Source organism: Schistocerca nitens, chromosome 5 (genome assembly GCF_023898315.1).
Source record: "Schistocerca nitens isolate TAMUIC-IGC-003100 chromosome 5, iqSchNite1.1, whole genome shotgun sequence".
Lineage (NCBI taxonomy): Eukaryota > Metazoa > Arthropoda > Insecta > Orthoptera > Acrididae > Schistocerca > Schistocerca nitens.
This window is the reverse complement of record NC_064618.1, coordinates 774,963,322-774,986,723: the sequence shown is the minus strand read 5'-3', so window position 1 is coordinate 774,986,723 and position 23,402 is coordinate 774,963,322. Positions and strand designations below refer to the sequence as shown.

The following is a 23,402-nucleotide window of genomic DNA, read 5'->3' as shown; positions in this document are numbered from 1 at the left end:
ATGTGTGTGATGTCCTTAGGTTAGTTAGGTTTAATTAGTTCTAAGTTCTAGGCGACTGATGACCTCAGAAGTTAAGTCGCATAGTGCTCAGAGCCATTTGAACCATTTTGAACCAAACCGTCCCGACGCCAGATACTGGATTGTAAGAAACAGATAGCAATTCACTAATGATGACAGGAAGCTAAACTTGAAGAAGCTAGTCAGAAAGATTCACTGCGGAAAGAAGAGGGAATGAAGAAACACGCTTGAAGTTCTCTGTGTCTATAGATACACCGATAATGAAAGACTCTGTAGGTAGTTCAGCTGAAGAGGAAAGGACACCTCTAAGAGGGGAAAATACGAAAGTTGAAAAGAAAAACGTAGGTACAAGTCAGGTAACTGCGAAGAAACCACGAGTAAGAGAAGAAATACTTCAGTTGACAGGGAAAGAAGAAAGCCCAATAACAGTTCAAGGAAATTCAGGAATATAGAAATGCAAGTCACTTAGGAATTACATATATAGGAACCTAGATTAAATAAAAGCAATGGCGGTAGCAATAAGAGTCTAATGGGTACTCCACTGCTCAGTGCAGAGGAAAGAGCGGAGCGGTGGAAAGAGTATAATGAACGCGTGTACGGTGGAGAAGACTTGCTGGTGACATGATAGTAGAAACTGGAGGCGATAGGGAAGAGACAGAGGTCCAAATTAGAGTCAGAAGTACGAAAAGCCTTGGAAGAGTTAAGATCAAATAAGGCAGAGGGAATAGATATCATTCCATCTGAATTTTAAAATCAATAGAGGAAGTAGCAACAAAATGACTATTCACGCTGGTGTCAAGAATGTATGAGATTAGAGATATACCATTGGACTTCCACAAAACATCATCCCCACCGTTTCGAAGATTGCGAGAGCCGGCAAGTTCGAGAATTCTCGCACAGACAGCTTAACATCCCATGCATTAACGTTACTGACAAGAGTAGCGTACAGAAGAACAGAAAAGAAAGTAGAGGATATGTGCGATGACGCATAGTCTGGCTTTAGGAAAAGCAAACTCAACAGAGAGGCAGCTGTGACCTTGCAGTTGATAATAGAAGCAACACTTAAGAATAATCGAGACATGCTCATACGATTTGTCGGCCTGAGAAAAGCGTTCGGCAGTGTATAACGTCTTTGAAATTCTGTGAAAAACAGAAGTAAGCTATAGAGAAAGGAGGGTAATGAACAATGTGTACGAGAACCAAGAGGGGACAGTAAGAGTGGTAGACCAAGAACGAAGTTCTCAGGTTAAAAAGAGTGTAAGACAGGGATGATGTCTTTCCCCCTACTGTTCAAACTATGCAGCAAAGATGCACTGACGCAAGTAAAACAAAGGTTCAAGCGGACAAGATATTGACGATGAGCTTGGCTGATGACAATGCTATCCTCAGTGAAAGTGGGGAAGAATTACAGGATGTGGTGCGTGGAATGAACAGTCAAATGAGTACATAATATAGACAGAGTAGATCGAAGAGAGACGAAAGTAATGTGAAGTTGCAGAAATAAGAGCAGCGAGAAACGTATGAGGACTGGCGGCAAAGTAGATGAAGCTACAGAATTCCTCTAACTAGGCAGCAAAATAACTCATGCCTGACTGAGCAAAGTGTCATAAAAACATGCTAGCGCTGGAAAACTTGGATTCATGGCTAAGAGAAGTCTACTGTTATCATACACAGGCCTTAGCTTGAGAAAGAAACTTTTGAAAATGTTCGTTTGGAGCACACCATTGCACGGATGTGATACATGGACTGAGAGAAAACCGGAACAGAGGAGAACCGACGGGTTGGAGGTTTAGTGCTACAGAAAGATGTTGAAAAATAGGTTCACCGATAAGTTAAAGAGTGAGGAAATTCTTCGCAGAATCGACAAGGAAAAGTATATATGAAAAATACTGACAAGAAAAGGGACAGAATGATAGGACATCTATTAAGATATCAGGGAATAACTTCCATGGTAGTAGAGGGTAAAAGCGGTAGAGGAAGACAGAAATTGGAATACATCCGCAAATGATTGAGGACATGAGTAAAATTAACATGAATAGAAGCGCTCTATTGCAAAAAAGGAGCATTTTGACCCAGGTTTCGGCAGTGTTTTGATAGCCTTCGTCAGAAATAAAACTCTAAAATTGGCCTATAACATAATTACAAAATTACAGTAAAGAAATAATTTCTTAAGTGTGTGTACTTGCTAGTAGTACAAAAAAGAAGCAATACTTACATGTCACGAATTCAACTAAAAATCAAGTGATGAAGCTTTAGTCACCAAATCTGTAAAACAGAATATATAAAAGGCAATCCCCTATGGGCTGCTCACATGCTTCGAGCTACGGTAGCATAAGACTGAGCGCCCGCGTTAGCAATTGCGGGCAGGTGAACATTACACCAAGAGCGCCATCTACTAGCCGCAAATACAAACAGGCGACTTAACATTCAGAATGTAGGCAGACGAATCTTACGAGGAACATTATTTTGTGCAGGAAGTAAAGAGCAATAATTTTATCGGATAACCGGAGACACGGTAACAAATTGAAACTTCCTGGCAGATTAAATCTGCTTGCCGGACCGAGACTCGAATTCGGGACCTTTTCCCACCGCGGGCAAGTGCTCTATCACCTTTTTTTTGGCATTTTGTTCGTTATTGTTCGTTGTATTTCTTCTTAGCGGACGTCAAGTGACATCCGTTGAAGTACGTTTTTTACCTCTTGACTCAGTTTTTTTTATTATAGGGTCCAGCGTGTTCTCTGACCGAACACGCTGGGCTACCGTGCCGGCATCCATCTCAGCTACTCAGGCACGACCCACGACCCGTCGTCACAGCTTCAATTCTGCCAGTACCTCGTCTCCTACCTTCCAAATTTCACAGAAACGAACGATAAAAAATTTTCTGCATAAGAGCTTATAAATACGATTTAAAGGCTGGAAACGCCATTTTAGGAATACAAAGGGAGCTGAATAACTGAGCGAGCAGAAAAGAATGGTATAACGTGAAATGCAGTTACTATAAACTTTTAAAAAACAAAAATTTACGAGTCAGATAGAAAAAATATTTCGCTAACTTCACGAGGGAAAACGAAATCAAATATCAAGTAACGGCTTTATACCATTGAAGAAGCTTTTATTACGTAATTGTAGCTGCTCATTAAGAATGAGACCATTATTACGAGAAAGATGTTTAAAAATTTCTAACTCTTCGAGACCATCTAATCTACGGCCTTTCTTCTCACTGTGCAAAATGTTTATATCGTGAACAGCTTTGGGTGCGTGACCTGTAACCAGAAGGTGGTCGGCAGAAGTCGAATTCTGGGTGGTAGTGCCACTTTTTCTTACAAGATGAACAGTGTGTCTGACTGTAGGGGCACGTCCTGTTTGTCCTATGTAATAAGAAGAGCAAGTGTTGCAAATAAATCTTTTAGCACCAGAGTTTTTCAAAGGGGAACGGGTCGATTTTAAATTGCGAATAAAATTTTCTTCAAGCTATTATTGGTTGAAAAGGCGACATTACAGTTGTTTTTATTACGAAGAAGGCGTTGAATCTGATAGGAGATTTGCCCCCAAAAAGGAACAGAAAGGAACTTCTTCTTTTGGTTGGACTCAATGATAGTTTTCTTTTTACGGATATCGTCAACTAAGGCAGGACTTAAGTTTCAATTGTGGCAGGACATAAGTTTCATCTGCTGCTATGCTATTTAACAGGGACGGCACATAAGAGAAATTTGTGGCGGGACGCATTAAACCATTCAGAAGACTTAAAAAAAAAAAAACACTATATGTGACGTGACTGTGAAGTGAAAATGCGAAGGGACGACCATTGTTAACGAAGACCAGGCAGAACTCATGTACAGACAGGACCGTCGAGCATTGCGGAAGGTGGGTGTAAAAAATTGCATGAAGTCAGCGGAATCACTCGTGAGTTCCAAAGTGCTATCAGATGTCTCGCTAGCACACTGAATGTGCGCAGGGAGTTAAGAAAAATGGGGTATAAGGGCCGATCAGCTCCTCTCAAGCCACACATTTCTCTGGTCAGTGCTAGGAGACACTTGAGGTGGTGTAAAAAGCGACGCCACGGGAAACTAGATGACTGGAAACGTGTGGTTTGGAGTGATGAATCACGCTATACCCAGTGGCAATCCGATGGAAGGGTTTGGGTTTGGCGAACGCCTGAAGAACATTACCAGCCATTATGTGTATTGCCAACAGTTAAGTACAGAGGAGGTGGTATTATATTATGGGGGAGTTTCTCGTGTTTAGGATGTGGTCCTCTTACTGCACTCCAGAAAACGCTAAATGCAGAAGAATAATACATTTCACAGCAATGTGCACAGCAGAGGAATTTGGCTTGGTGTCTAAATCAGAATGACAATGCAACTTGTCACGAAACAACACCTTCTGGACAATGGTTCGTGAGCACTAACGTTACAGTAATAAAGTGGCCTGCCCAGAGTCCCGATCTGAACCCAACAGATCGCCTTGGAGACGATTTAGAATGTCGACTTCGCTTCAGACCCCACCGACTAACAGCACTCTAGCTGGCATATCACCGAGAAGTGTTCCCAGCAGAGTTCAAGCTATCATTAGGAGAAGGGTGGAAATACCTTAGATCAATGTCCACTAATACAAATGGCTCTGAGCACTATGGGACTTAACATCTATGGTCATCAGTCCCCTAGAACTTACAACTACTTAAACCTAACTAACCTAAGGACAGCACACAACACCCAGCCATCACGAGGCAGAGAAAATCCCTGACCCCGCCGGGAATCGAACCCGGGAACCCGGGCGTGGGAAGCGAGAACGCTACCGCACGACCACGAGATGCGGGCTGTCCACTAATACACGTCCGAATACAAGATAGAGTAAAGATTTGAGTCAGTCTCGTTTACTCACTAGAGAAGCGGCAGCATTTACTTTTTCCCGCCAGATGCAGCCTCCTCTGTAACCGCCTAGCTCGTAGCTCCCATTATTGGCTCGAGATGTCATTCTAAAACTCCATTACAAATCTAACAGATAACAATACATATATTACACACTTGTATCATTACTTAGAGGTAACAAATTACACACACAAACCTTACTAGTCATTCGTCCTATCTATTACTGAAAACTGTATCAAAGAAATCAAAATATCTGCACCAGTTCCTGAGACAAGTCTTTACAAACACACAGAAAAAGGCGAACGGGCACTTTAAATTACAATGTGCATGGATATTCATTTTGGATCATTATTTCCTTAGCTTAAAGAACTCAGTTTCGGATATTCTTGCCTGTATATAATTTTAGCCATCATTTCCAGTTTTCCACCAATGTTGTGCATATCGCAAATAATGACTTTAGTACAGCAGAAGGAATGGCAACAGACCATTTCCGGATATGACAACTACGTGTGAAATAGTGTTTTTAGAAATGTAATGAACGAATTTAGAAATGTAACAAATGGTTGCTTAGTTAGTTTGATAGATGGATTTATGGGGTTCAGCACCGCAAATCCTAAGGGTCCATACAGAAGTATTGTTGAACTTGGGAGAGAGAGACTAAAACTAATAAAACCTTTCCTTTCAGTCCGCTAAAGCAACAGAAATAGTCATGGCATAAAATATATCTCCAATGACTGACCATTAATATAAAGACATTGTTTGTCTACATAAAAAAGAGTTAATTTTTGGTCTGCATCATCCTTCTCAGTATATATATATATATATATATATATATATATATATATATATGATGGGGAAAAGGAATAGTTTTAACCATACCCCATAGGAATAAAATCTCTACGGTAGAAGTTATGGGCGGAGTACACAACGTCCCGAAGGAAAAAGAAAGAAAACGCAAAGAGTTATTTCGTTGGCTTTCCATTCTAGTACTAGGCAAGACAGCTAAAATATGACAGAAAGAAGTACCAGGAACCAGTTTGGAACCGAAAAGTAAAACAATAAATATAAAAATTCTTGCCGTCATGGATGACCTGCCCTTAGTTAGCAGTACTACTAATCAAACTAGACACGCTATTGAGAAACTTCTTTAAATCGTCGTCATAATAGTTCTCGTCGTTTCCTAGAAGACACAGACTCCAATAACGCACACCTGGAACACCTCATGATGTGAAATGGCAACATCACTTACGCTGAACGTTTCAGGTACTTAGGTAATATGATCGACAACAAAACGAAATGAGGAAAAGCTTGCGCAGATGACCTGCCTAAAGCCTACATAGCTATATGGAATATCTATAGACACGAAAAACATATTCCGGCTCTACCAAACAGTCTTTCCCGCAAAAGTAATCTACGCATTTCCAACAACATGATTAACCAAGAATGTCTACCTCAACATGAAAAATTAACGACAATTACTCCGGTTAATTCCTATAATTATTTCCGTGACGAACACTGCCACAATTCTATAAAATTGTCTAGCCGTTAATTAAAATGGAGGGAAAGTCATAAATTATGGCAAGCGGCATCAATTGTCAACGGCTGAAAGATAATCGATTAAAATTTGTTTCACTGAATGAAGGAACTCATAAACATTAATCTCATGTGAAAAGGATGGTACAGAAAAGGTATACATAGGTAATTCACATGCCATAGAGAAAATTTAATGAAGACAATTAGTTCTAAGAAATTCTATATTATAGATCCAATCACATAATCCATTAGGCTCGCATTAACGAAATGATGCCAGGAAGCAAAGCCAAATGATACAATCACTTCATTTCAGCATAAAGGAGTTTCGTGTTTCAGCTAGTAAAATTAAGCACTTCCACGAAACCGGTTGGTTACAAAAGGATTTCAGTAGACTTCTTGATAAGCAGGGCAACGGCCTTGCCGCAGTGGATACACCGGTTCCCGTGAGATCACCGAAGTTAAGCACTGACGGGCGTGGCCGGCGCTTGGATGGGTGACCATCCAGCCGCCATGCGCTGTTGCCATTATTCGGGCTGCACTCAGCCTCGTGATGCCAATTGAGGAGCTACTCGACCGAATAGTAGCGGCTTCGGTCAAAGAGCGGTGTGCTGACCACACGCCCCTCCTATCCGCATCCTCAACTGAGGATGACACGACGGTCGGATGGTCGCGATGGGCCACTTGTGGCCTGAAGACGGAGTGCTTTTTTCTTGATAAGCAGACGCTTTACACGATTACATCACACAATGTTGAGCGTGTGCAGGCAAGGGCAGTAAATGTGGTCATACGCCAGTTCCAGTCACAGAAAAACATAACAAATTCAAATTTGGTTGAGTAGAAACTGGTCCCCCAAGCTAATGTTGAGGCAGTAGCGATAAACTAAACAGCGCAATAAAAAGTACCAAGCATTATATGATCTAGAAAATGTAGATACAGAAGTGTGTGAAATGATAAATCGTTCAGTATAAATCCGATAGTGCTTTCTAAACACGGTCCTCTAGAACGTATAAGTCATATTGCGAAATACGAACGATTGATAATAAAGGTATACAATGTGTCCCAGGAAGAATGGTGAACATTCAGGGATACGACCGGAACGATCGATCGAAGCAAACAAGTTGAGAAAACATGGGTCGTAAAATGTAAACCTTAAGCGTTATGAGCATTTCTTCGGTTCTCTGAAGCAAATCTCTTCTACTGCAATCTCTTTGCTTTCCGTATCGTGAGAGATGGTAGTATGAAAAGAAAAAAAAAACAGAAAAAAACATCCGGCAGACAGGCTTGCGATTTTCTCATGTAGTCGTTGCCCCTTAATTACTATTTTTTTTATGGAAGACCGAACAAAGCAAAGCCAATAGGTAAAAATAAGATCTATATGTACTTCTACGACACCTCTGACACACATACATACACACACACACACATACACACACACACACACACACACAAGAGATAATTTATACGAATTTCGTCAGTATTTTGTCGTTATCCGTATAAATTATCTCGTTGATTTCGAACATTCGTTGAGGACACCACAACATCAGACGCACATTTCCACTGCAGAAATTTGAATACGCTTTCTTTTCTGGTGATTAAAGGTTGAATGATTACATTTGTTAGTGTAACAATTACTCCTATGGTTTTATAATGTCGGTTGCCGGTGATGTGTGAAATTTGGCCTTGTTATAATGATGCCCGATGTCTCATTACTTACATGACTATCACCTGCTGTCATTACACCTTGTTACAGTTTTAACATATTTTTTCTCAGACAAAAGTCTTTGGTCTTTCCAAATGTCTGTCTCCATTATCTTAGGACTAATATATCAGACCAGATAACTAATACAATAATAGACATTGCAATGGCAATGCATAATACCAATAATTTTGTAGACAGACCTCCTTACAGAAACGAATGGCTTTTTGGTAAGACTCGATATCGTAAAGCTACGTAATTAAATACTTACAAGAGCGTCAGAAACTTTAGTTTGTACTGTATGTGCACTAAGCGTTAATGCTAATAGCTTGATGCACCAGCTCTGATTACTACACATCCAATACTGGTGCCGTTTATAAACACTGTTTAATTTTAGGTATAAGGAACTGCACGGGTTGCACGTAACGTTAACAGTACCTCTAGAAACGTGATCACTGGCAATTCTCCGAAGTATGTGATAATGCATGGAACGCAAACACGGGTTTATAATTACAGGGCTGATCGTTTAGCTTCAGCGCTCAAGTGTTGCGTACTACGATGCGCTAACAAAAGCCGTAATTAGAAATTATCATAACACTGAAAACGTACATTGTTTTGACGGCCATTGTGGAAAGGGTGTTACCTAACGTTCCACATTATGGTGGTGCGCTAGGATGCCAAATTCCTGGTCACGTATCTTAAGTACATGACCGGAATCATACATATAGGTTTGTCTCTAGTAGTGGACACTGAAACCTCCACGTGCATTTGAAAGCGTCGCATAGAAACCTGTCATCATTAGAGCTCTGTCATGAATGGACCTATATTTCTTACAAAACTTTATACTGCAAACTGATGTGTAAATGCTTTACAGTGTACAAAATCTCCAAATGAATTTATTCCTACAACTGTGAAGGAACTATGTAAAGTATTTTATTTGTAAAATTAAATCTAGTGTAAATAAAATCGGGCAGAACCAGACTATCGTGGATTGATGACTTTTGCTCTAGAATGACAAACAGACGGCGTCAGGCTCTTGGGCGACTATCGACGGACGTTTGGTTATCTTCTGGTTTGTTTCTCAATATCCGGCCCCGAAAATACACTACACGGACAGTTACAATATGATACTACACAGAGAAAAGTTTACACGTTACACAGACTGACGGCGAACATGCTTTGACGGCTGTGGGTGCTACAGAGTTAACTACAAATCAGCGTGTATTTGTTTTGCAAACATGGTGGAAACATGACTATAATGACTGTGATGTTTGTGATTGTTTGTGGAAAGTTCCCCAAACATCCAACCTCCACTTCGACAGGGTATTCGCAAACTGATTTTATGATTTCTAGAGGCTGGTTCGACACAGGACATTCGTCTTTCAGGCAGGCCATAGTCTGTTGCTGCAGAAGAGCAATTTTTATGCTATCGCATAATTTTTTGCGCAGTCACTAATCAAAACTGAAATAAAAGCGTCCAAGGAGTATGGAATAGTAGGGATAAGCCCACGTAGGATTCGGAAAGAGTTGAAACTGAGAAAATATATGCCAGCTTTACTTCAAGGCCTAAATGAAGATTATCCGACCAGGTGTGTGGAATTCTAAGAGTTGTACAAAATGGGATAAAACAACAATCCCAAATTTTACAAAACCATTCGTTGGAGTGATCAAGACGCTTATTAGGTGAATGGCAGTGTGAAGAGAGATAACTGTGTCTAGGGGATTCTACGAATCCCACGTGGCTATAGGTTTGTGTTTGTGTGTGTGTGTGTGTGTGTGTGTGTGTGTGTGTGTGTGTTTCTGTGTGGTCAGGGATTTTCAGCGTTGTCTAATCACACGTTATTGTTATTGCGACACTATCAGTTCTGTAAATTACCTAGGTATGCTTCAAGATCTTTTGATAGAACTGGAAAATAGTCCAGGTTTTGAACATCTGCAGACGGTTAAGGAAAAGTTGATATGGCAATAAGATCCAGTTCAGCACATTGTGGAGTTATTGTGAGAGACTTTCTCAATGAAAACACAGATGTATATACAAGCTGATGGGATATTTTTGAAAAGCTTTCACCATCCCCACATATCATGGCCATAGATTTTTCAGTCTGGACTGTACTTATACAAAATGGGGTTTGTTTCGCATTTGAAGGAAAATATGTAATCAGAATTTGAAAACTTTCAGTCCCGAAAGATTTGCGACCACATTTATAAATCACTGTTGGAAAGATGAAATATTTACATAGAACAGTATGGAAACTGCTTTTTGCACCTTTTATAGGTTCAATGAACTCTAGATGTATTTCTGTGTTGATAACAAACTTGTATTTTCATTTGTTTAGTATATTGTACCAAACGCAGTTATGGGAGCTGACTCAAAGCCCACACTGTATTTGCCAAATCATAAGAACATCTGGCCATGTACCGCGAAATAAACGTTAAGAAAGAGAGATAGTATGGCATAATACATTGATAAGTTTCTCATATTATTTGCATCAGCACCGGAGAACTAAGTGATTACAAAATTCATAGCCTGCTTGCAACATCGTGGAATGTTCTGCGATGATATTGATCCCATGCGCCTGAAAAGCACTTGGACATTTTCGTTTCCTCACAGGTATGGTGTGTCAACACGAAAGGATTTGAACATCGTTCGACAGCAAAGACAAATAGACGCATCACGTGTCTCGAAACCTCAGAATTTTTTTTAATTCAGTGAGGTTATCTTGATAACTTCGCTTAATTATTACTCCCCAAAATTGTATGTACACACACAAACAGTGAAGACACATACGCAATCGAATGGGCGATAGGTGAGTATTTCACTGAATAAGTAATATTTGTTCCTTATTGATATATATTTAGATGCAGAATTAATTGATTATCAACCGCTTCTGTTTGGTATTTAGTAAATGAGATACGCCGCAGAACACAGATGCGTTATATGTATAACAGCCACCATGCATAGCATTTATTTGGCAGCCTTTTTTAAGCACTGCACTAGCTGGCTAACTATTAGCTGCGAGTTTCGGTACATACAACATCTCTTACGTATGTTTCTGCTGCAGTTGCAATAGGAATCGTACACCGTGTATCCAAACACATCTGCTTGTCATGTGAACTGAGGCACCTGATTCCACACACACACACTATGAAGAAGCTGTAAAACGTACGATGAAAGTACCTACCGTAGAATTAGCTGTCTCTTTCGTCGCTAGTTTATAATGTCGTCTTATCCGTTGCAGTTGAAGCACCGAGGTCATTATTGATTTTCTCCGTGTTTCGCAGGTGCCATTGTCTTCCTTCCACTTTTTTTCCGTGAAGAATGCAGAATTCCCCAGCTGGGTCTTGTACTTCTCGGACAAGCTTCTGCACTGCTTCGTATTTCCAAGATTTCAACTCCATTTATCATTGGTGTCTATTTTAAGCGAAACCAGACTACACAAAGGGCTCAGAACTGACACCAACTTCACTATTTCTTAATTTGTGAGAGATTGACATGTTTCTCGTTATACGTATCCACATTGTAATCAACATTTTTAGACTGTAAAGTAGTGGTAATAAGGTTATTCAGTTTTGCCATTCGTATGTTTAAATCAATGTCATTGAAATCCAGCTCCGGTTTCCCCCAGACCTCTTTACGTGTATCTTCTGTGTGCACGTAAGTGACTGGATGGAATAATAAACATAGCTTCGAATTTGGCTTGTTTTCCTTCTTCGTATAAGTCTTAGTACCACACGTAAAACTCACAGCGTTCGTCATATTCTACGCTTGCACTGAGAACATCCAACTCATTAATTATCACATTCAGAGAGTTTCGGTTATAATTTGACATAATCTTGGGTTGAGTAAGGGAAAATCAAAGAGTAACAGTCCAGGCACACGATAGTTGAAGTTTCATTGGCAGAGCCTTTCCTAACGTTAAAACGTCGGAGCACTCTCACTAACTTCTTAATGACTTATTGCATCAGGAACAGTAAAAAAACCTTGAAGCACGTTCTGGTACCACAAAAAATATGGAATGATACCGATACCAAAACGATTTAAGGCTATTATTAGAAACAGAAACACGGTGATTCAACTTCCAAAATATTTTGCTGCATTCAATTCGAACACCATCCATTCGTCACAGATACCACGCATGCCGACAACTATGTGACATCCGCGATTCTTATACCTCTTAATACCATGACGAATTGCGAGAGCATGAACTATGTATCCCACTAAGTAATATATTTGCTACTTTTACACACAAATAAAACTACTTACTTTCTGTAGCGGTGTTCGAAATCTAGTGAGAAAACGCCAGCTCTAATTCGTAAAACCAAGCGACGACTGTATTGCATACGAAGACCCGTACACCCGGTAAAGAGCTGTTTTTTCTGCTTCACAGCAGAACAAGCGAGTAACAGGCTACACCGTGAGACCGTCTAAGCTTTCACAAGTCATTTCATGTGACAAACTTTAAATCCGAACAAGCAGACTCGAATGCTATTAAAGTTGACACATATAGCCTTTGACAGGAATGCAGTCGCATAAATGTTTAGGCAAACAAAAGTTCATATACACACACAATACAGATTTTGATGGGGATGGATGTAGTGATACTCATAATGTGGACTTCCCTAATAAGATGAAAGATAATCTCGACATTGGGCGCCCTCTCTAACAAATGCTTGAAGATAGTGAAACGCTGTAACGTTTATGTCGTGTGTGTTTTTATGTATTTGCTGCCTTCATAATTCAAATCCAACTACATAATCATGTGATTCGGCTTTGGTTTAAAAACACTCGTTTCTCAATACGCCGCATGATAAATCGTTTCCGAGAAAATGCATGATAATGCATTCAATTTGTCGGGTGAGCGTCAGTTAAATTCATCCTGTCGTTTCTGAATGGCAATGTTATAGCACCGCGTACAGATGCTGCCATCTTCGAAACACGTCATTTTCAATGCTGTTATTGGTTAATGTTTTGTTTTGTAAGACTACGCGGTGCTGTGTGCTATATATGAACTGATTTTCAGTTTACTTTCTGCGCGGGGTGCGATTACACACATACACACACACTGTCTCTCTCTCACAGACACACACACTCACATACACTCGCACACACACGCACACACTCACACACACACACACACACACACACACACACACACACACAGCACACAGAGGGGAAGAGACAGAGACAGAGAAAGTCCATCACTCTTTATTCGTGCCACATGCGCATATGATGTGATTTCAATTCAATTTCAGTACTAGTGTAATCACAACACCATAGTTCACTAAAATGAGTATTACAGGCATATGCATCAACTGACAACAGGATTTCACAATTCTTCCCGTGAGCAGCAATACACGCAGTGACTTCACTGAAACGTGAAATGAGTTTATGATGTTCGAAGTGCCTAACTTTATTCGTTTACCTGCTCGAAGCTTTTTGTGGATCAAACACATCTGAAGATAGCAACTATTTGGCGAAACCGATTATACAATTATTATTTTAAATATTTAAGCGATCGTTGACGTAATAAATTACTAACAAATGTCAGGTATTAGAAAAATATGCAGACTGTAAGAGAAGGGAGAGAAAGACTGAGAACAAGTAGTGGTTTGCCAGAATATGCCGACTGATTTCCAAGTTTTATAAAGGATGATTCAGCAGCGGTGTGCATCTTGTTGTACATAAAAGTCTGTGTGACAGACAGAACTTCACGAGGTGCGGATATCACATACGTGCTGCTTACTTTCTTGCGCTTTCTCATTATAGCCCATTAACTGAGATGCTTTATAATACTGATATTTAGAGTCGCTTTTTAGTATCCTCAACTCTAATCCTTGCATCTAGCTCCGGAACTTGCTTCCAAATAATTTTTAGTTATTGGGCACTTAAATACGCGATTAACAACGTAGAGCAATTGCCTGAGAAAGGCAAAGGTCCCGAGTTCGAGTCTCGGTCCAGCACACAGTTTTAACCTGCCAGGAAGTTTCAACGTGACATAAGTTATGGATCCAGAATGGACTAAACGCATATTATAATTTGTGCGTACGAAAGTAGCCACACGACCTTCCATTTATAATGTTGTTGTTGTAACATTGGCTCGAACTGATGACCTCTACGATCGATGCAGCGATGCGATCAACGTACATGCACAGTCTGCCGCAAACTCTAGCACTCAAGTGGAGAAAATTTTGTAAGAGAAACACAAATAGACTAATAACTGTATGAACAAAACGGAAAGCAGACTTACGTTTGGCAGACAGCAGATTTCAATAGTTGAAAAGGTTAATGTTACAAGTAAAATCTTCCAAAGTGCCTTAAAAATTAAATTTTTGTGTTACAATTTAAGAGATGATTCAGAAACACAGTTGTAATGCAAATTATTGCATTCCGGAAATAATACCAATAAAGTGTGTGAATTTATTTCAGGTATTAGGAGATGGAAGGCGACTTTACCATGTTGATGTTTCGATATACAAGATGCATTCAAGTTCCAAGGTCTCCGATTCTTTTTCTCCAGACTGGAAAGAGATAGAAACATGCGCATTGTTTTAAAATGAGGCCACGTTCATTGTCAATACGTCCCAGAGATGGCAGCACCGTACGGCAGATGGAATTTTATCGCCAGCGGCGAGAATGAGAACTGTTTTAAATACTTAAAATGGTGACGTTTTCCTTACTTCAACAGCGTGCAATCACTCGTTTTCTGAATTTGCGTGGTGTGAAACCAATTGAAATTCATCGACAGTTGAAGGAGACATATGGTGATGGAGTTATGGATGTGTCGAAAGTGCGTTCGTGGGTGCGACAGTTTAATGAAGGCAGAACATCGTGTGACAACAAACCGAAACAACCTCGGGCTCGCACAAGCCAGTCTGACGACATGATCGAGAAAGTGGAGAGAATTGTTTTGGGGGATCGCCGAATGACTGTTGAACAGATCGCCTCCAGAGTTGGCATTTCTGTGGGTTCTGTGCACACAATCCTGCATGACGACCTGAAAATGCGAAAAGTGTCATCCAGGTGGGTGCCACGAATGCTGACGGACGACCACATGGCTGCCCGTGTGGCATGTTGCCAAGCAATGTTGACGCGCAACGACAGCATGAATGGGACTTTCTTTTCGTCGGTTGTGACAATGGATGAGACGTGGATGCCATTTTCAATCCAGAAACAAAGCGCCAGTCAGCTCAATAGAAGCACACAGATTCATAGCCACCAAAAAAATTTCGGGTAACCACCAGTTCTGAAAAAATGATGGTGTCCATGTTCTGGGACAGCGAGGGCGTAATCCTTACCCATTGCGTTACAAAGAACTGCACTGCAACAAAAACGTCCGGGAAGGGCTGCGCGTGTGCTGTTTCACCAAGGCAACACACCCGCACATCGAGCTGATGTTACGCAACAGTTTCTTCGTGATAACAACTTTGAAGTGATTCCTCATGCTCCCTACTCACCTGACCTGGCTCCTAGTGACTTTTGGCTTTTTCCAACTATGAAAGACACTCTCCGTGGCCGCACATTCACCAGCCGTGCTGCTATTGCCTCAGCGATTTTTCAGTGGTCAAAACATACTCCTAAAGAAGCCTTCGCCGCTGCCATGGAATCATGGCGTCAGCGTTGTGAAAAATGTGTATGTCTGCAGGGCGATTACGTCGAGACGTAACGCCAGTTTCATCGATTTCGGGTGAGCAGTTAATTAGAAAAAAAATCGGAGGCCTTAGAACTTGAATGCACGTCGTACATGGGTACCTGAAGAGGAAAATTTTTGCTAAAGGAGGTTATAAAATTATTTGCTAAACATGTGAGAAAGAAGATAATTCCTGGAGACTTGAACAACACTGTACTTGGTCGCCTTCACCATAAATGTGAAAAATAAAGAAATAAAAAACAATCGCTCCATCAGTTCCTTTAGCTTAATGTACCGTGAAATGGGGATTATAGAAACAATTAGGTGAATGGAAAGAAAACTTCCAACAAGTATGCTATCGTGTCGAAATCAAATGGTAATATCACTGAAAGATTTGTTTATCTAGATTAATAGTAAGCCAGTGCAACAGGAAAATTATAAATTTCAAGATTATCGTCAATATCGGTTGATTTTTGTTCTGTGACAATCATCTGATTTGGTGTAAAATTTCTTTACTTCAAACTTAATTTCTTAGTGCCAATTCAAACTGTGTGGTTTCAGTTGAAGTAGACAAGCAGATTTGAAGTCCCCTTTCGTTAAACAAAAGTTTAGTGGAAAATTGTGCTTTAATTTGACTTGCATTGCAGCTAAATGAAAATTTACAGTTGAATTATCGTAATTTGTGGAACAAATAGCAACAGTAATCTTAAGTTTTTCTTCAAAAGAAGACAAAGTATTTGATGGAAATCAAGAATCACCTGTCACTGTTCTCAACATTGTAGTTTATGCCATGATTAAAATGTGTGGAAAAAGTAAACACTCATTTAGATTGTATGTATGTAAACGATATTATTTAGGAAGCGGAAGTTATTCTGATGAGTTTCTTAAAACCGAAGCCCGCTTAAAGATGTTTATTTTAACAGATGAGGAGTCTTTTTTGATCAAAAAGATGTTCGACAGCTCTTCGTTACTTCTGAGGTATGAGTTTTAGAATCAATGATACCATTTTTATATATGATGTGAGTGACTTAATGTACTTATGGGCAAACCAAATTCATCAATTTAATGTTCCAATAAAGAAATTAGAGTTATAACAATTTTCATTTGGAAACTAACACAGTGAAAAACCACAGTTCATGCATTATGTTTAGTTTTTATATGAAATAAAAGCGTTTTTGGACCGCATAAGTTTTGTTTCTCGTTTTCCAAGAACAAAAACAGATTATGACGTGGCCTTATTGACCGTAAAGACCAATAAATAGAAATAATAATGAAATTAGCACTGCCTTTCCTGTTCACACATCTTTGTGAAGAAAAAAATCAGATTTATAATTTTTAATGTTGTGAAAGGATGAGCTAGGTCGCAAAATAACTTTAAGTGTAAAGTCATTTACATGATCTACAATCCGACATAATGTTGACTGTCATATTTCTTTTTGAAATAATCATTTTTTTCTTTTCATCTTAAAAACTAATTGAAATCGCCGTATTTTACGGTGCAAGCTATTTAGTAAAATTATCACCAACCATACATAAAGAAACACTGCATTATAATCAGGCAGAAGATAAATTACCTTTAAAACTGGATGCAGCAATCTTACCCATCCGGAAGACGTGACCAAAATTATAGAACGAAACAAATAACCGTTATAATTTTGCCTCAAATTCATAGCTTTTGAGGAAGAACTTGAATCAGTTCCATTAAAATCTGTATTGTCATCTCTGAGAAATGAGACATTTCTTCAGTTCGCGTTAGTACGGTGAAAGATATATACATTAATGCCGCAACTCTCTCGAGGCTTCACAAACTTAATGAACAATTTAGAATTCAGAGACTAATCCGAAAAAGATATTCTACATCTCCGTAAATACACTAAGAAGTGCCGCCGGAAGCTTTCAACTCATTAAATCGGGAATACGAGAAGGAATAGCACATCAGAAACACATTCGTCCTGTGATGAAGTTGTACAGATTGTCTAGTGTATTCAAGTTTAAAAAATGAGTGGCAGACGTTAATAAAATAAGTTTGAGCGTTGTCTTGAAACCAATTACGGTAAGACTATAATAATGTGTCATCTAAAATTGACAAGTCGTAGTACAAATTAATAATGAAATTGGAAAAACTATCGACGAGTCTTTGCAGTAATGTAGCTGAAGACAGTGACTGAATGGTTATAAAAAATAACAAAGTGAAATTTACGTGGGATTGTATTAGTGCAGTAACTTTCAATCAATGTTTATTACAATTTTTGGACTTACAGCAAGTGTGAAATGTACTTTCAGGATGAAAACCATTTTAAATCAAAGGGTGTTCAGCAAGCAGTAGAGAGATAAATGCTGATAATTACTGAGAATGACAGTAAAATAGATATCAGAGAACTGCACTACACGATGTTCTTGCGACTTCAGTCCGAATGTGAAGGCGGCTGGAACATGTAAGCCGAAATGGGTGTAGATGGACCAAGGAAGCTTTTTGTTGTGTTTGACGATATATAATTTTGGCCACTGACGAAAGGTATGTACTGACAAGTACGGGTTGCATAAAAGGAGTTTATAAGGGATGAGTGCAAACACCACACGTTTTCACAACAACAGTATAGGGTGCCCACAAAGTTTGGGTAGAGGAAATTCTAATAAATTTTCTATAAATATTAATAAATTTTTAAAAATAAATAAATAATAATGAAATAAATCATAATAATTCAATAAATTTTGTGTCTTCCAGATTGGACGATGGCTCTGTCTAAAGAAGAACGAGTGGAGTAGGTACTCTTAAGTGGAAGAGAAGGATGGTGGCACAGCAAAATTGTGGAAGACTTTAAGCTCATTATCAACCTATTTGTTTGACCGCCGTCGGAAAATAAATCACCAAGGTTAAAAAAACAGGCAGTTTGTTGTCAGACCCCGTTCCGGACGACAAAAAGCTTGAAACAAAAGAGGCTGCCTTGACCAAAGTTTATGCTAGCCGAAAGAAATTGCTTCGTCGGACATCCACGATGTTGGGTATTCCAAGGTCAACCATTCATAAAACTGTGGCAGAAGAGTTACAGATCACTTAAAGGAAGATGGCCAAGATAGACGCACGGAGATGTATGGATGGTTTGCAGATGAATTGGACGAAAACATCAATTTTACTAAAGAGTGTATGATGTTCTCTGATGAAGTTGTGTTTTATGCCAATGGTGAAGTTAACAGGCAGAATCTTCAGTACTGGTCTCACGGCAATCCACATCAGATGAGTCCATTCAAACAGCAGGGCTGCCAAGGGATTGTGGTGTCGTTTGTGGAACGCTAATGTGCTAGGACTTTTCCTCTTTGATGAAAATGCAACGGGTGAGACTTATCTGAAAATGCTGAGAGACAAATTGATGCCTCAAATTGAGCGTTCGGATGAGGGACTCCCAGACTAGTTTCAGAAGGATAGGGTGCCTGGCCATTTTGCTGCAATTCTTAGAGATTGGTCGAATGACAATTCTCGTCACTGGACTGGGAAAGAGGTGATGTGGAGTGGTTCCATCGTTCACCAGACCTTTCTCCCCTTTATTTCTTTTTATGAGGTATGCTGAAAGAATAAGTTTACTCAACGAATATCACAAATTTAAACCACCTGACAGAAAGCATTACGTGTCAGTGTACCAACATCGACGGCAATTTAGAGCTAACCCATCGAGTTCATCTTAATCTTGCAAAGAGCGTGAAATTAGGCACTGAAAACCACGAAAATCATGCTGAAAATATTATCGTTTATTAAGATTGCTCTGTGGATGATCAGGCCACATTGGTAGATGTATCAGGAGAAACATATTACTTTAGATAAGACTGTACTGCATACCCTGTCCTGTAGTGCTTTTTAAAAAGAAATTACTCTTGGGAAAGATACAGATATATAGATGCAAATCACCGCAATGTGCACTGAAACAGTCTTTTCTTGCTGAACATTTACGGTGCTTTAGCATTTGCCGTAATACGCATGTAGATACATATACGATATTAAATTCTATTTTGCAGCAATGATAAAAAATCGTCTGACTGTTACGGATGTTTCACGTTGAAATCGTTCCGACGTACTAGCGGCTGTCGACAGGTATGAACAAATTTTACACTTTTCTCACTACTTTTGTCAATTTACCTCTACGAAATTTTCTTATTGTCCCCAGTAAACGATACTACTATTTTCGAGGCCTCCAATACTCCCTTAGTAACAGACATCAAGGAAATATTTATTAACTGTATTCTTACTTTTCTCAACTATATTCGTACATCTCCCGTCTGTATTCGGATAGCCGGCTGGTGTGGCCGAGCGGTTCTAGGCGCTTCAGTCCTGAACCGTGCGACCGCTACGGTCGCAGGTTCGAATCCTGCCTCGGGCATGGATGTGTGTGACGTCCTTAGGTTAGTTAGGTTTAAGTAGTTCTAAGTTCTAGGGGACTGATGACCTCAGATGTTAAGTCCCATAGTGCTCAGAGCCATTTGAACCCTTTTTGTATTCGGATATTTCCCGCCTGCACTCGTTCATTTCCCGATTCATTCATACACCTTCCTTTCTGCTTGATTCTGTGAAGGTTTCCAAGAGACTCCGGATATTACGATAAAATTATCGACAACAAGGAAGCCATTTTTACTTTGCATGAAAATACGCAGAAGAGGAAACAAAAAATAGTGAGGTCATTGATCTGAGGTACTCACCCATCGAAATCCAGCTTACAATAAAAATTGTTAGTTCATTGATCTGAGGTACTGACACATCTAAATCCAGCTTATAAATGAATAAGACACATTTTGACTACGACGTAAGAATTTTGTTGCTGAAATTTCGTGCCAAATGAAAATTGAGCGCTAGTCCGCGATTCAAACCGGAACCTTTGTTTTCGTAACCACATACTCTACCGACTGAGTCAGCAGTGTTCGACTGACTACCACTTTCAGCGCTGTACTCGCACCGGCACCTTCTGGGTTCGATTCCCAGCCCGGCAGAAGCTTTCCGGCAGGAAGTATTCAACTTAGAACACATTCGGCTGCAGACTGAAAATTCGTCCTCGAATAATATTACCGTGCCGGCGTATATTTCCGTTGTTGCAGCTCATTCTTTTTGTCAGGAGAGATCTTTTTAAATACGTGTTGTCCGTGAGACGAAAGGTCATCGCAATGAGAAACTACTGGGAACATATTTGCCATTTAGAAGGGTGACCCTAGGCAAGATTTTCCAACGACTGATGTTTTGTCTTGTTTGCATCTCTAAGATCTCCCCACACAACTGTGCTGAAAATTTAGACTAACGGAATTTGAGAGGCGACTGTAGTGGTAACAACACAACCACTGCAGTACCGTATTTATCCACCGATACCAGGCAGCAACTTTCAATTAAAATGTCCTTCCCATTACAGGAATTAGATAACGTGTGTTCGAGGACAGGTTGCGACGGAAGATCGACGACATACGAAAGTCTGGGTCTGGCTGTGAGCCATACGCACAAAGCCATAGCAGTTAAGGCGACCACTCGCGTAAAAGCGGGAAATCTGGGTTCGAGTGCCGCTCCGGTACAAATTTTCATTGCCGCCATTCCCTTATAAAGCTGATGGTTGTCCGCATTCACAACTGAGGATACGTTTCATGATCTAGATACTGATACTGAGTTATGAAATTCTCAGTGTATTTGAAATAACTAGAGTAAGTACTATGTAGTCCTGAAAAAAAGGAAATAAAATTGGAGAATTTATCCACAGTAGACAAAAAAAATACTACGGATATAAAACGTATTGTGGAGTTGTTTCTAGACTCCATTCAACAAGGGAAACATACGTAATGTCAGGAAAATTATTCCGGAAATTATTTACGTAAAAGGCTTCCGTTAGTGTGAAAGGAAGTTTAATGAAGTAAGGTCAATAGCATGTAAATCTCATAACACTTGCACAACCATTGGAGACATCTAAAATTTCCCAAATTTGTTAGCTCGTGGAGATGGGAGTGTTTCGATTTATGTTTTAAGCTGATATCGCTTTCATCTATCAATATGTTGACGTACCTATGGATACCTTATAGGAAAACATTTACTTTCATTAATGGTATTTCAGAGTCCTTCTGAAAAGCTCTATGGTGATAGGATGTTTCTATTGGTTTGTAGTGGAACGTATTAGAAAACGTTGCGTGAAACGCGCTAATATAGAGGTCAAATACTACAGAATTTAGATCCGTTATCCAGTATTTACTTGGCTGCGGAAGTGTGACGTAAATGCTGGTAGTTGTGACTATATTCACTGCACATTTAACTTCATTACCGACCGTAAAGAAAATGGCACAGTATCCATGATTTTAACGGTGAAGTACGCTACCACAGACCACTGTTCGCAAATATGCTTGCATTTGGATTTGGTGAACCGTGTTGAAGTACAAATTCCTCATTTGCGTGAAAGTTATTCCAGTTGTGACGATCCTGAAACTAAGAGCTGAACGTTCCGCTCGTGATCTACATCATCTTGAGTAGGACTGACTACTGTAGCACAGAAATGTGTCTGTTGACGTGGATTCAACGGTGCGAAACCATACTCGGAGCTGTTTCTTTGTGTGTTTTTAACCTATACTGAAGAGTAATTGAGGTTAACAGCTTCGGTGCCTCATCCCGGACGGCATTAACACGAACACACACATAGGCACACACACACACACACACACACACACACACACACACACATACACGTGCATTCTTGTAAGTAATATTTTCGGTGTCTCAACTGTGCCAATCCTGAAATTAAGAGCTCGGCGTTTCATCCATTATCCACACTGTCAGCAGTAGAATCGAATGCTGCCACTTACGTGTATTTACCTTTACCTTTTCTTGTACTGTGTTTACAGCAATGGCTGTAGCTAGTTTTTTTCCGGCTCGTGACATACATATAAACGCAAAAAAAAGTTTAACTTTTCCTTTGATGAAGCTGCTGTAAGGGCGATTAAGGTCGGCATCTGGAAGGAAACAGTTCAGTAAATGCAGGAAGTTCGCCGACCACGAATTCTTTCGTGGCGGCTTTCTGGTTGTTGCGTGAAAGAAGAATCTTTGCGTTGTTTGCACCCATATATTAAGAACTGAAACGTTTCGCCGATTGTCGACATCGTCAGGAGTAAAACCGATTGCTACAAGTTACGCGCATGCACCTCTCGTTTGCATGTAGTGCGTTTACAGCAGTGGCTGTAGGTACTTTTGGTCGCGACAGACGAGACAGACAGAAATAAAAATAATTGATTTTTAGTTTTCCTTTGGTGGAGGCGGAATATAGCGAGTTACTTACGTTAGGACTAGGAAAACGTTTCACTAATAAAGGAAGTTCACTGACCACGAAGTCTTTCTTAGTGGCATTCTTGTTGTTGTGTGACAGATTCTCGGACTTTCCACTGTGCCAACCCATAAGTTAAGAACTCGGCGTTTCGCCCATGACCTACATCATCAGGAGTAAAACTGACTGCTACCACTTACGTAAATGCTTAAGTTTGCTTGTAATGTATATGCAGCAGTAGTGGTAAACATATAGCTCTTGAGAGACGAGACAGATATAAATGTCTAAGTGTCATGCTGTTTACACATTACAAGCAAACTTAACCATTCATGTAGGCTAAGTGCCAGCAGTTAGTTTACTCCTGACGATGTAGATCATGCGCGAACTCGAAACT

At 39.9% G+C, this 23,402-nt stretch overlaps 1 protein-coding gene across 1 annotated transcript in view; it reads right to left on the bottom strand.

Annotated features, from left to right (window-relative positions):
- Positions 1–23,402, bottom strand: part of LOC126259570 (nephrin-like) — a 1,073,586-nt gene that overhangs the window by 1,049,875 nt on the left and 309 nt on the right. The gene's annotated exons all lie outside the window — the stretch shown is intronic.